Source organism: Amblyraja radiata, chromosome 9 (assembly GCF_010909765.2).
Source record: "Amblyraja radiata isolate CabotCenter1 chromosome 9, sAmbRad1.1.pri, whole genome shotgun sequence".
In the NCBI taxonomy this organism is placed as follows: domain Eukaryota; kingdom Metazoa; phylum Chordata; class Chondrichthyes; order Rajiformes; family Rajidae; genus Amblyraja; species Amblyraja radiata.
The window spans coordinates 12,468,414-12,483,376 of NC_045964.1; positions in this window are offsets into that span (position 1 = coordinate 12,468,414).

The following is a 14,963-nucleotide window of genomic DNA, read 5'->3' on the forward strand; positions in this document are numbered from 1 at the left end:
TGTTTCATGTCCACTCCAGTTTAATTATCCATCCCACTCTGACCTCTCTGCTCTAATTCCTTGCCCTGTCCCAAACTAAGCTCAGGGAACCTTAACTCTTTTCCTCTGCCCTTTTCACCTTCATCTAAAATTAAACGTTCTCCATTTGTCGATTTCTTGGAAGCATATGTTGCAATACAAACGTAGAAACGATCCGTTTCAGGACTGGGTGAATGGTGGTCAAGAATAACAAATTGCTATCTCTCCTTTATTCTTCTGCTTTCTACCTCTGCTTCTTTTCTCTACATTTTCTTTCTTTTCCCATTTTCCTTTTCTCACTTTCTGATATCACACACGTTTCTATCTCTTTTCTATTCTTTCTCTGTCTCCTTTTTATTGTATTAAAAATGTATTAATTAAATAAATAAATAAATAGAGAAATAGATAGATAGATAGATAGATAGATAGATAGATAGATAGACAGATAGATAGTTAGATAGATAGATAGATAGATAGATAGATAGATAGATAGATAGATAGATAGATAGATAGATAGATAGATAGATAGATAGATAGATAGATAGATAAATAAATAAAATTAAAAACATGATTATTTCAAATTTCCCTCCAATCTGATGGCAGGTCACTGACGTGTATCAACGCCTCTTTCTCTCCAGATGCTGCCTGAGTATTACCAGCACTTTCTGGTCTTGTTTCATATGGATGCCTGGATGGGCTGTGGGGCTGGAACGGGGGAGGTCATGGAGGGAGTACTCATCAGGGGTGAGAATTTAGGATGTAGGTGAGAGCCACTGAGTTAGAAACATAGAAACATAGAAATTAGGTGCAGGAGTAGGCCATTCGGCCCTTCGAGCCTGCACCACCATTCAATATGATCATGGCTGATCATCCAACTCAGTATCCCGTACCTGCCTTCTCTCCATACCCTCTGATCCCCTTAGCCACAAGGGCCACATCTAACTCCCTCTTAAATATAGCCAATGAACTGGCCTCGACTACCCTCTGTGGCAGAGAGTTCCAGAGATTCACCATTCTCTGTGTGAAAAAAGTTCTTCTACCCTCGGTTTTAAAGGATTTCCCCCTTATCCTTAAGCTGTGACCCCTTGTCCTGGACTTCCCCAACATCGGGAGCAATCTTCCTGCATCTAGCCTGTCCAACCCCTTAAGAATTTTATAAGTTTCTATAAGATCCCCTCTCAATCTGCTAAATTCTAGAGAGTATAAACCAAGTCTATCCAGTCTTTCTTCATAAGACAGTCCTGACATCCCAGGAATCAGTCTGGTGAACCTTCTCTGCACTCCCTCTATGGCAATAATGTCCTTCCTCAGATTTGGAGACCAAAACTGTACGCAATGCTCCAGGTGTGGTCTCACCAAGATCCTGTACAACTGCAGTAGAACCTCCCTGCTCCTATACTCAAATCCTTTTGCTATGAAAGCTAACATACCATTCGCTTTCTTCACTGCCTGCTGCACCTGCATGCCTACTATCAATGACTGGTGTACCATGACACCCAGGTCTCGCTGCATCTCCCCTTTTCCTAGTCGGCCACCATTTAGATAATAGTCTGCTTTCCTGTTTTTGCCACCAAAATGGATAACCTCACATTTATCCACATTATACTGCATCTGCCAAACATTTGCCCACTCACCCAGCCTATCCAAGTCACCTTGCAGTCTCCTAGCATCCTCCTCACAGCTAACACTGCCCCCCAGCTTAGTGTCATCCGCAAACTTGGAGATATTGCCTTCAATTCCCTCATCCAGATCATTAATATATATTATAAATAGCTGGGGTCCCAGCACTGAGCCTTGCGGTACCCCACTAGTCACTGCCTGCCATTGTGAAAAGGACCCGTTTACTCCTACTCTTTGCTTCCTGTTTGTCAGCCAGTTCTCTATCCACATCAATACTGAACCCCCAATGCCGTGTGCTTTAAGTTTGTATTCCAGTCTTTAAATGTCTTCCATTGCATATCCACCGTCAACCCTTTTAGAATTAATTGCCAGTCAATCTTGGCCAATTCACGTCTCATACCCTCAAAGTTACCTTTCTGACCATTGTTTCTGAATTAACAATGTCACTCTCCATGTGCACGTTGGCACGTGTAGGATTGGTGAGTGGAATGCAGGAAGCAGAATTTTTGGTGGCCTTACTTATGAAAGGTAGGAGAAGGAATGCATTAGGACAGGCAAGTCTATAGGGAACAAACAGGAGGAAGAAGGAGATTCAACGCATCTGCAGATCCAGGCTCATCAGAACAAGTATTTGGACAAATCCAAGCACACTTTTCACTGTACCTCGTTACTCGAGACAATAAACTAAACTAACTAACTAAACTAAACTAAGGAAGCACAAGACCAGAGAGGCCATAGAACGCAGCGACAGGTGTGTCGATCAGTTACAAGATGTTTGTTCAATATTTTAAGATGCATTTACCAAACGTACATCAAGAGATATTGGCTTACCTGGAATTCCCACAGCTGCAAGAACAGGGTAGTAAATGTCTTCCATCTGATGCAGTATTGTTGCCTCCCGCATTTTTGGTGGGAGCTGATGTCTTCTACTGGTGATGGAGGGAAGTGCTCTACCTGATTACAAGATGCATAGAGAGGAGCAGTGCATTTATTCAGGAGTGAAACTTCCCTGGAGATCACACAGTTGCATCATTATTAATATGAAAAGGTTTGTTGACTAATGCAGTAGACCATTAATAATACAACTTGCCTTGGAATGAGCTACAATTGGCTGGAGTCTCCACGCAAGATTTTCCATGGAAAGTGTGAGAGGAATATCAATGATATTTCAAATAAAGGCAATTTCATGCATATCTTGATTTTATTTTGTCTTACAAGCTCTTTAAAATAATTATTCAATGCCAACAATATTAAAATCATTTTTGGACAAAGCTGCCCAATATACTCAATATAACATTAATTATTTTCTCAAATATAAATGGGGAAGTCTGGATGTATTCAAGGGGGGAGATCATTCTGTGGAGAGATAAATAAAATTAATGCTTCAACTCTGTTGCTCTTCAGCTGAACTGAGAACAGTTTAGATCTGTCTGCAGAACCAATCTTTCCATGGCCAACGAGCAGCCATTTTGAGGTGATGTTAATTGTGAAAAAAAAGCAGAAAGCAGAGATTTATTGTAAAGTCAGCTTTTTTTAAGTGTAGTGTAGTGCCTGCCTCTTTGGGAGATTTGTTTTGCGAGGATTGTGACTATTTTTCACAAGGGATTGAAGGTTTGACTGAGGTGGAGACAGCTGCAAGATCGTGGGGGAAACTGTGAGTCAGGAGCTGATGAAATTGACATTTTGGCGTTACCTTCGGTGAAGTCCCACCCCAACTCGTTTTGCTTTGCCATGGTCAGTCAGGTGCTGTAAGGTTTAGCGGCATCTCCGACTTTCATGGGTCTCAGGCTCGGCTTACAGCATCTCCTGAGCTGTGGTATCGTCATAGAGACACCATCAACGAGGCACGTTCCTTGCATTCCTGCACTACACGCACTGATCTCAATCTCTTCTGTTTAAGAAGGAACTGCAGATGCTCTGCAGATCCACCTCTTCCTTTCTTCTTCCCGCCCCCCCACATCAATCTGAAGAAGGGCTCGATAAGAAACTTCGCCTATTCTTTCGCTACGTAGATGCTGCCTCTCCCGCTGAGTTTCTCCAGCACTTTTGTTTATCTTCAATCTCTCCTGTGCTCTGATCTGCGGAAAAGTGTTTGGTACTGTTTTGAGACAATTAAATGGCGAAATAATCTTATGGGGGGGGGTGGGGGTTCAGTTGAGCTCTGCAGTGTAGCTGCTTCATCACCCACTCCTGTTCCCCAGTCACTGTGTAGAATGTTAACCTTTAGGAGTGGTGTGAAAAGCTGTGCGCACCCTGACATGAGTATTGATGCTGTGTAAAGGCAATGGCTGGAGTTGTTGGCCCTTCAGCCGTTGTCGCAGCCCCAAAGATGTCAGGAAAGGCAGTTTTGTCCTGAAGACTGAGCAGGGGATGCCACTGGCCCAGATTAAGTGGTCACTGTAGGTGGGATTTTCCTGCCAGTGGACCCACTGGGGGCATTTGTAGGAATATTAGTCTCCAACATCCCACCCTTCAGATCCAATGAGCTCCTTCTCCCTCATCTCTGCCACTGGGGGTGTGCAGTCAGATATTACCCCTATCTCACCCAGTCTTCAAGAGAACAGCCTCCATCTTGTCCATTCATTTTGTACATCAGCTGTTCATGCTGCTAGTGTGCGAGATGGTCACTGAGGGCCATTTTGTTGTCCAATTTGAAGGGGCTGTTTATTCAGATCTTGGACCATGCACTGTGTCATGCCTGTACAGAAGTGGGGCACCTTTGATAAAACTGCCCTAGCCTCTGGGCCACAACTTCCACCCCAATAGCCCAGGATGGTACCTCTAACCCTCCTCTCCTCCCATTGTAGTGGACACTGGGGTAGAGCATGTCGCAAGCCAGTGGGAGGGGGGAGTATTCTGGGGTAAAGAAGAGAACAAAATATCAAAGGGTACCTACCATTACCAGCTGAGGATTGACCAGCTGTTACAGTCGGCATCCCGAGTGATAAGTCTTCTAGGTTGATGGGTGGCCCTGCAGCCTTGAACCCAGTGCCGGGTTTCCAGTCGTCCCTCTGAAATCCGGGGGAGACTTCAATTGTAGCCTTGCAGAGGGAGACCACTCCAGTCAGCGTCCTCTCCAGTATCATTTACAGCCTCCCCACTCTGAGCTGGCAGTTCAAAACCTGACTGCTTCTGGAATGGGGGCATTTGTCATGTGAGAACAGATTATGATAAAGACTAGACCTGTAGTCTCCGGAATTAAAGGGGATTTTGTTGAAATGTAAAAAATGAGAGGTAAACTCGTGTCATCTTGTGACTGACATTTAGTTTAGTTTAGTTTAGTTTAGTTTAGTTTAGTTTAGTTTGGAGATACAGTGCGGAAACAGGCCTTTCAGCCCAGCAAGTCCATGCCGGCCAGCAATCCTAACACACTAACACTATCCTGCACACGAAGGACAATTTACAGTTTTTAACAGAGCCAATTAACCTACAAACCTGTACGTCTTTGGACTGTGGGAAGAAACGGAGCACCCGGAGAAAACTTACGCGGTCACGGGGAGAACGTATAAACTCTATACAGACAGCACCCATGGTCAGGATTGAACCCGGTTCTCTGGTGCTTTAAGGTAGCAACTCTACCGCTGCTCCACCGTGCCGCCCCAACGTGTCTGGAACCAGGGGTCACAGAGTCATTAGAAGGGGTTGGCCAGTCAGGACAGAGTTGAGAAAACATTATTGACCTGAGCTTGGAATGTTTGGCATTGTCTACCCAAGAGGTTGGTGACTCTGAGTACACTTGATACCATTTTTGGAAATTAAATAAATTGAGTGCTTACGTTATTAGTGCATGAGAGAGAAAGTAGCATTGCAGTAACTAAGTGGCCATGATCCTTTTGAATGGTGGAGTAGGCTCGACAGGCCGAATGGCCCTCCTGCTTGCACCTGCTTTTGTCCGTGCTGCTTGATAGCCTTTGGGACCCCAGAGACCCAGGTTCGATTCTGACTGCAGGTGCTGACTGTATGAAGTTTTGTACATCCTCCTCGTGACCACGTGGGTTTTCTCCGGGTACTCCAGCTTCCTCCCACTTTTCAAAGATTTGTAGGTTATTTGGCTTTTGTAAGTTGTCCCCAGTGTGTAGGATGGAACTAGTGTACAGGTGATCGTTGATTGGTGCGGACTTGGTGCACCCAGTTCTGACGGTGACACCATCCTGAGGTCATGCTGCTGACGGCAGCCCATCAGGTCTCTGTTGAGTTCTGGAGAGCACTGCACAACAATACCTGGGCTGAGGAAGTGTTGTTGCAGCTCACTATCGACAGCCCCAGCAGCCTCATGCTGGAAATCGCGGTTGTCCTATTTCTGGTGCCTTTGGATCCCTCATTAACAAATTGTGAAAATGGCCAAAGGAGCGCAGTTGTCATGGGTTACAGGCCGAAACGGGTAGTAAATGGAGAACTGCATTGTTCCTAAGAGGATCCTGCTCCCTCAAGGCAGCTTCTGAGGTTTTCCACTGACCAAAAGCCCTTTGAGACACACTGCTCATGGCAGTTTATGCACAGCAGCACACTCCGTGGGGCCACGGATCAGAGGAATATTAGGTTTGGTGACGGAAGCCTGGACGTGCTAGAGGCAGGTCTGTGTGCTGAGGCAGGGAAGTGGTGGATGCAGGGGATTCAGCCGGACATGAGAGGTCTTTCTAATTTCAGAACTTTCATGAGGTGTAATTACTACAAAAAACCTGAGATTGCCATTCCTCCTCCTTCGAGACCAAGACTGAGCTGCTGAGACAAGTCAGAGATTGCCAGCTCCACTGCACATGTCCCTGCTAGTGAAGAACAGCGCCCTCATGCGGTCCCGGACTTTCTTCCCAATGTAAATAAAATATATAATGTGAGTACTGCCAGTGTCGGTATGGTCACTGCTGAACCTGGCATCATCCCTGATATGTTATATATTTCTATCAGATCTCTCCTCAACCTCAAACGGCAGTGAAAATAATCCAAGTTAGTCCAATTTTGCTTTTAATCCAATTTGATTACCTTCTAATCAAGGCAGCATCCAGTTAAACCTCGTCTACACTTTCCTCAGACTTTTGATTTAAGAGACCGTGTGGAAACAGTCCCTTCTGCCAGGGTCTGTTTCCACACTGTTTCCAAAGGACAGATAGCCAGTCTATTGTAATGTGAGGGGGTGGGGTGGGTGGGTAAATGATGGGCTCCATCTATCACCTTCCACCCTCTGTCCCACCCTGTCTTATACTGCTAAATACTGGCAACCTTTCCTCTGCTAAGGCTCAACCCAAAGCATCAACTTTAAAGCATTAACCTCCACATGTGCCGCTTGACCTGCTGAGTTCTTCAAGCCTTTTTTTAAATTTTAGATTCCAGCATCTGCAGTGCTGTTTGTCTTGGGTATGAAGGAACTGCAGATACTGATTTAAACCAAAGGTAGAAACAAAAAGCTGGAGTAACTCAGCGGGACAGGCAGCTTCTCACATTCATTCTCTCCGGAGATGCTGCCTGTCCCACTGAGTTTCTCCGGCTTTTTGTGTTGTTTGGCTTCATGTTTTGGTGCAGCTGATGCTGCTCCTGGCACTGCTCCTGTAGGTGACCCATTTACACGGCTGAAACTGAAGGTGATGTTGGGGGAGGTATTGTGCTACAACTGCTGGAGGCCCACAGTTTCCCAACAATGGTTGTTGGGCCTGCTCTGAACCTACTCCATTCAACACACTGGTGGTGCCACTCAATACAACAGAACGCTTTCTTTGAACAGGGAGTTGTAGTGAGAATGCCTGGCGTGCGATTAGTCTGTAGATAACAAATAGTTAATAGGGCTTTGCTTGGTAATAAGAGAGGGTGCGAAATGCTGTGGGCCCCTGCTATCGATAGATAATACATCGGGTAGATGCACAGAGTCTCTTGCCCAGAGTAGGTGAATCGAGAACCAGATGACATAGGTTAAAGGTGAAGGGGAAAAGATTTAATAGGAATCTGGGGGTAGCTTTTTCACACAAAGGGTGGTGGGTGTATGGAACAAGCTGCCAGAGGAGGTAGTTGAGGCTGGGACTATCCCAACGTTTAAGAAACAGTTTGACCAGGTACATGGATAGGACAGGTTCGGAGGGATATGGACCAAATTATGGACCAGGCAGGTGGGACATGTTTGCCTGCGAAGGGAAGTTGGATCAAAGGCCCTGTTTCCACAGTGTATCACTCTATGACTCTATTGGGGGATTAATGGCGTATTTCGGAATCCTATTGGCTTGAAGTAGTGCTCTGACGGCCTCTTGCTCCACTTGGTATAAAGCAGGCGTCTGCAGCGTGCTCCTTTGTTCTTCAAAAGGTCATCAAAGGGCTGGGATCGTGACCGGTGCCTCGGACAGGGCATAGGGAGAGAGACTTATGCTGCTGTAGACAGGGTCCTGCACATACCTAGATAAGTAGATGTTCACCCCCTATTGCCAATAAACGATGTATACTGGAAGGCCTCACCGACGGACTGGGTTGCGACCAGCTCCTCATAAGGGGGCATAGAGAGGGAGTTGTGCTGCTGTAGAGGGGGACTTGTGCAAACCTAGATAAGTAGATGTTTACTCTCTGTTGCCAATAAACGATTTATACTGTAATTGGAGTGTGAGCCTTTTTCTGTTCTATCAGTCGGATCCATGAACCTGTTCCCTTGCAACAGGAGCCAGTGACTCTAGCAATATCACAGTCAAGTCATGTTGAGTTGAGTTTATTTTATTTTGCACAGTATAGTAAGGTACAGATGCATTGAAGATCTTGCTTGCAGCAACATCACAGGCACATGGACTCAAATAACACACAAAATCATACCACTAAATAAATTCTACAAAGCTGTGGAAAGAAAAAGACTGCGCATGAAACAAGACATTGGTACAAAACCACTTAGAGATCAATTCCATGGTCATCTGGGAGATGGTCCTTATTGTTCCATTGTTGAAGTAGAATTAGAGTTGGTATTGGTTTATTATTGCCACCTGTATTGAGATACAGTGTAAAGCTTTTGTTTGTTTGCTATCCAGTCAAATCAAATCATACTGTACATGAGTACAATCAAGCCATGCAGAAGTGCAGCAGGTAGAACAAAGAGAAACATCCCAGAGTGCAGAATATAGTGTTATCAGGAGGTGCAACTCCAGAGCCAATAAGATCATGGGAGACCCCTTCCACCCCTGCAACGGACTGTTCCAGCTGCTACGTTCAGGCAAACGCCTCCGTTGCCATGCTGTGAGAATGGAGAGGTTGAGAAGGAGTTTCTTCCCAGAGGCCATTAGGACTGTAAACTCCTATCTCACCAGGGACTAACTTTACTGTACCACTCGACTGCTTTTTTAAAAATTGCTGTTTTTTTACCCTTTTTCCTTCCGCCCACAATATTTAATATGTAAAATAATATGTGATTCTGTTCCATTCTGTTGTAGTTTCTTTGGTTGTTTGTTTGTTTGTCTTTTTGCACAATGTCCGGGAGCATTGCCACTTTTCATTTCACTGCACATCTCGTATGTGTATGTGACGAATAAACTTGACTTGACTTGACTTGACTGGGCTTGCTGTATTGGAGCATTAGAGTTACCGAGAAAAGGTCCAACATCCTAATGAGGTAAATTGGAAGATCAGTTCAGTCAGTTCAGTTTTATTTGTCATATGTAGGTTAACACATGGTCAACGGTACAATGAAACGTGTTTGAAAAGACAACGGGTCACCTCAGATTAGGACCAAGCCCTAGCTTATTGGACTGTTTGGCTGTTTGATAACAGTGGTGAAGAATCTGGTGGCATGTTCTTTCAAGCATTTGTACCTTCTTCCTGATGGGAGAGGTGAGAAGAGGGAATGACCAGGGTGATAAAGGATCTTGTTTATGTTGACTGCTTTAATAAGGCAGAGTAAAGTTTAGATGGAGTCAATGGTGGGGAAGCTCGTCCATGTGATGGACCACATTACATCTACAATTTTTTTGTGGTCTTATGACGAGCTGTTTCCAACCAAGCTGTGATGCAACGAGATAGTATGTTTTCAATGGTGCATCTGTATAAGTTGGTGAGAATTGTTGGAGAGATGTCGAACTTCCACAGTCTCTCAAAGAAGTGGAGGACTAGCTTCAATGTGGTTGGTGCAAGACAGATTGTTGGTGATATATACGCCAAGGAACTTGATGATCTTGACCATTTCCAATTTGGAAATTTTGATGCTGACTGGGGTGTATACACCTTGCATCCTAAAGACAATAACTAGCTCCTTCATCTTGCTGATATTGAAGGAGAGGTTGTTGACTTGTCTGGAAGTAACTAAGTTCTCTTTCACCTTCCTGCCCCTCTCATCATTGTCCGAGATTTGGCACAACACAGTGCTGTCATTTGCAGAAATTGGACCCACACTCATGAGTATATAGGAAGTATAGAACACATCCTTCTGGAGTACCAGTGTTGAAATTTATTGTGAGGATATTTGGTCCGCTGTTCTCACAGTGCAGCTTGGTTCAAGAACTTGATGGCTGTAGGAAAGTAGCAGTTCCTGAACATGGTGGTGAGGGATTCTGTACCTTTTGCCCGATGGAGGCATGAAGGAGAGGGCATGGCCGGGAAGGTGGGGATCTTTGATGGTAGGCGCCGCCATCTTGTAGAGACGTAGATCACGTAGATGCTTAGGATGGTGGGGACGGCTGTACCCGTGATGGACCAGGCTAAGTCCACACTCTCTGCAGCTTCAGGTAACCCTGTGCATTGGAATTACCATACCAGGCCATGATGCACCCAGTCAGGTTACACATGGGGCACTACTTGCAGACCCAATCTACTCACAGAGTTAGAGAAAGAGGGAATAGAATGGCTAAGAAGACGGCACTGGGAAGGTGGTTATGAAGGTGGCTTAACTAAAACCATGCAACAACCGCAGTGAATGGGTACAACAGGGCATCCCTCAGCTGCTCTCTGAACCTAGTCTGGGTCACCACATAAATACAGATGTTGGTGCAGGAGCTCAGAAGCTGCAGCATGTAGCCAGTTTGTTCAGCGATGTGGCCCGGAGCCGTGAGATCGTGTTTGTTGGTGATTCGGTAATAAAGGAAATGCAGCACTCTTGTCATCCACAAAACTACAAAACTGCCTGATATGGTGAAGAGCAAGATGATGGATTTCCTTCTCTTCTCCATCTCTGGGTCATTGCGATCCTCACAATTACTGCTTTTCTGGAGCCTCCTGCGGATTTTACCCGTCACCAGAATGGATCTGACAGTCAGAGCGTTGAGCAGCAGAATCAGAAGGAATGGGAAGCAAGGAGTTAAAGTCATGCAGAACAAGTCAAAAGCTACCCATGCAGTTTCTGTGTAAAAACTCAGTGATATGGTGTTCCCCCAGGGTACATCATCAACAATATATTCAGGCTCATATATAAAGTACAGAGGGATGTTCTTCAGACTAAGCATCACACTCACTACTGTTAGAACTACTGTGGCAGTTTCCGTGGTGCAATATTTGCTTCTCAGCTTCTGACAACAGATGGTAACAAATCGATCAAAGGTGAAAGTGATGGTGAACCAGACAGAGACATCGGTGGCTGCAGAGAGCAGGACAAGTATGAGGGATCTTGCAGGAGTGGTGTCCATATAAGTTCCCGGGAAATGAAAAGGAATGATCGTGTACAGTAGCACATCAGTGAAAATTACCATCGTATCCGCCATTGCCATGGCCACCAGGTAGAGAGTGATGCACCTGGAGAGTCTGCACTTTCCTCTCGACAGGATCACAATGGCCATCAAGTTGACTACAATAAATGCAAAACAGCAAGTAAGTCATTGATCGACATCCCAGACATGAAGGCAATTCCAGAGAGCAAGGGATTACATGGGAATGTGAGCACCAACAGGTCATTCATCCTTTCAAGGTTCATCAACCATTCAATAAATAAATTCCCCTTGTATGTCCCAAACACAAAATAAAGATTGATCTAATCTGGCTCAATCTTGGTCCAATCCTAGTGACTAACAAAACAATGCCGGGTATTATCAAGCAACCATTATTCACAAATAAAGTAATTTGTTTTAATTTCACTACGGTTACTCATTCCAGACCCCATTCCCACCTTGGTGCAAACATGAAGCAATGTTCTATATTCTAAACTGAGGTTTGGACGTTATTTGACATTTTGGACCGTGTGATATCAAGGTTCTGTGGTAAACATGGGGTCAATGGGCTTCATGGGGAAATACTCCTCTGTGTGGTATTGCCCCACCTCACCCATCGGATGGTTCGGGTGGCATGTTTCAACACATTTTCTGCCCATTTCTTGCACTCCCTTGCTTCCATCTTTTCCATCCCTGATTCTTCCCTTCAATTACTTGGCTTCTCAGCTCCAACTCAGGGGTTATGTTAATGGCCAATATCCATTGTATCCCAAAGATACCTAACTACAGTTCCAACCCTGCTTCCAATTCTCCTAGCTTAGTTTAGTTTAGTTTAAAGATACAGCACGGAAACAGGCCCTTCAGCCCACCAAGACGGCGCAAACCTGTGATCCCCGCACACTAAAGGGGCTGCCCCTCTTTGGCGACCTAATCCGTGAGTTAAGAAGGGTGTCTTTGACCTTCAAGCTCGAGGGCACTCGCCTGAAAAACCTCGAGCTGGATCGACCGTCCGCATTGAAACCGCGAGCTGGATCGACCGACCGCGCGCACACACACACACACACACACACACACACACACACACACACACACACACACACACACACACACACACACACACACACACACACACACACACACACACACACACACACACACATCACAAAGGCTGGGGGAACGCGCGTGTGCTGAAAGTTCACACCCCCAGGAAAGAGGAAGGGAAAACGGCGGCCACAGTGTACGGTAAGGTCCTTTAGAGAGCACGGTGGGGGGGGGGGGAGGACGGAGGTAGAAGAGACTGGGGGAGAAGAGAAGTGGGGAGAAGAGAAAGGGGGGAGAAGAGAAGGGGGGAGAAGAGAAGGGGGATAAGAGAAGGGGGGAGAAGAGAAGAGAAGGGGTGAGAAGCGAAGGGGGGAAAGAAGGTGTAATCCATTGGTTCCGCTCCTTTTCTCCTTTGTTTTCCCTCTTTTTCCCTCCTTTTTTCTCCTCTCCTTTTTTCCCCATCCTGTCTCCTCTCCTTTTTCCTCGCCTTTTTTTCCTCTCCGTTTTCTCCTCCCTTTTTTCTCCTCCTTCTCCTTTGTCTCCCTCCTTTTTTCTCGGGGGTTCCCTCTCTCTTTTTTCCCCTCCTTTTTCGCCTTCCGGTTTTCCCCCCCTTTTTTCTCCGTTTTTCCACTTTTTTCCCTTTTTCTCCTTTTTTCTCCGGTTTCCCTTTGGCTCCCTTCTGCCCCCACATTTAAGAGTATAATAAGTTTAGCAGTCATTTTCCCTCCTGTCGGTTGTTCCTTGCTCATGAAAACTCCAATGAGCCAATCAAATGCCCGGTCACGAAGGGGGACCCCACTCACTTCCACTTACGAGTTAAAAAGAACCAGCGACAAATTTTACTTGTGGAAAATTTTTCATTAATCGCTGAAAATTTGTCCGCGACCTAGCTGAGGCCGCGAGTATTCAGGAACTTCCCTCGAGCATGAAGGAGAGTTCCAGTGACCTCATAGGACCTCCGAGGACCACGTGTCGACCATGCTGCGAGTTTGAGTCAAGGGGAAACTCTTCTAAACTCGCTGATTGGGTCGCAGCAGTGGGACAGCTCCTTAACACTATCCTAGACACACTAGGGACAATTTTACATTTACAACATGCCAATTAACCTACAAACCTGTACGTCTTTGGAATGTGGGAGGAGACGAAAGATCTCGGAGTAAACCCCTCCAGGTCACAGGTAGAACATACAGAGTCCGTACAGACAAGCACCCATAGTAATGATCATACCCGGGTCTCTGTAAGGCCGTAGCTCCATAATTTCTCCACTCTCCTTTGCATCTGTTCTAGTCTTGACTTCTCACGTAACAGAGTTTTCAATTATGTTCCCATATCCACAATTATGGTTTTTCCTCTGTCAGAGTCAACAGGGCTCTCACTACATCTGGTACATACTTTCCATTGCTACCCTCACTCCCTCCCCTGCCACTGAGACCAAGTATAGGGGACTTCTTGCCTTCACTCTCCTCACTAGCTTCCTCTTTCAATGATCATTGTTCGCAAATTCCACTCATTTAAACTGATGTCTCCACCAACCTATCTTCACTCCTCTTCCCTTTTCAACATTGGGAAAGCAAACTCTGAACACTGTCATTGATTCCTTACACTGCTTTAATAAAGTTAGACATAGGATTAGAATCTCATCTTCTGACTGTAAAGGAATGTAACAGGTTTCAAGAGCCAAACTCAAATTCAAAAGTTTCAGACAATCAGTCCTTCTGTATTTCCTATTTCAAACTTTCCCTCCCTCTAATGGTCATCTCAGACCTAATTCATCTCCTTCCATTGACAACTCATTCACACACATGTATTATTTTTCCTGGCTGTAACCATTAGATTCAACCATTCTGTTGCCCACACATGCACTCCTGGTCTCCAGTCTAATACACACCTCTCATGAAGCAAAAGCACAGAGTGCTTGTTGTCTGTACTCTGTAGTCTGTATTCTACATACTATGAGAGTTGATCCCACACCCACCTGGCGAAATAAAGACGATACTGTATTACTAACTTTTGTATTGTTATCAGTTTGAAGTAAAAACGAACCTTAACATTGGCGTAGTTGGCAGGATCTTGCTGGAAACTATCTCTGAAGACTGAGTAAGAGGCTACAGTTTGGCCAGGATCTCAAAGTGAGTAGAAAGTGCACTATCGGACCCCTTGAGTCTGAATTCATGAGAGTGCCCGGGATCACTGTGACCCTTCGTCCAAAGTTCATCTGGTTCCCTGCCAAGATCCTTGACAGATAACGTAAGGTAAGCCATTTTTGTTGATTGAGCAGCTCAGACTTGGGAACTAATGCTCAAGTACCTATATCGGAGATGCCCCATGTGGGTCGAGATTACAGATAAAATATTAGAGGGTCCGGGACCCGTATTTTCGATTGATCAGGTCATGTGTTCTGTAGAAATTAATGTGTGAGATAATCATCATTTATAGATTCGAATGATGGGACATTCTCTGGATAAGAGTGATGTGGGAGCTTCAGTACAGCATATTATTTTGATCCAGGAAAACGTAAAGATTACATAATGAATAGATTTTAAAAAGAGAATATGAATTGAATTGAATCCTTTATTTGTCATTCGGTCTGAACGAAATGTTGTATTATGGTTGGCCAACATAATATTTAACAATTGGTATGCAAAAATGGAAATCTAAGCAAATTATCCCCAGGGACCCCTTGTCTGGCATGGCGAC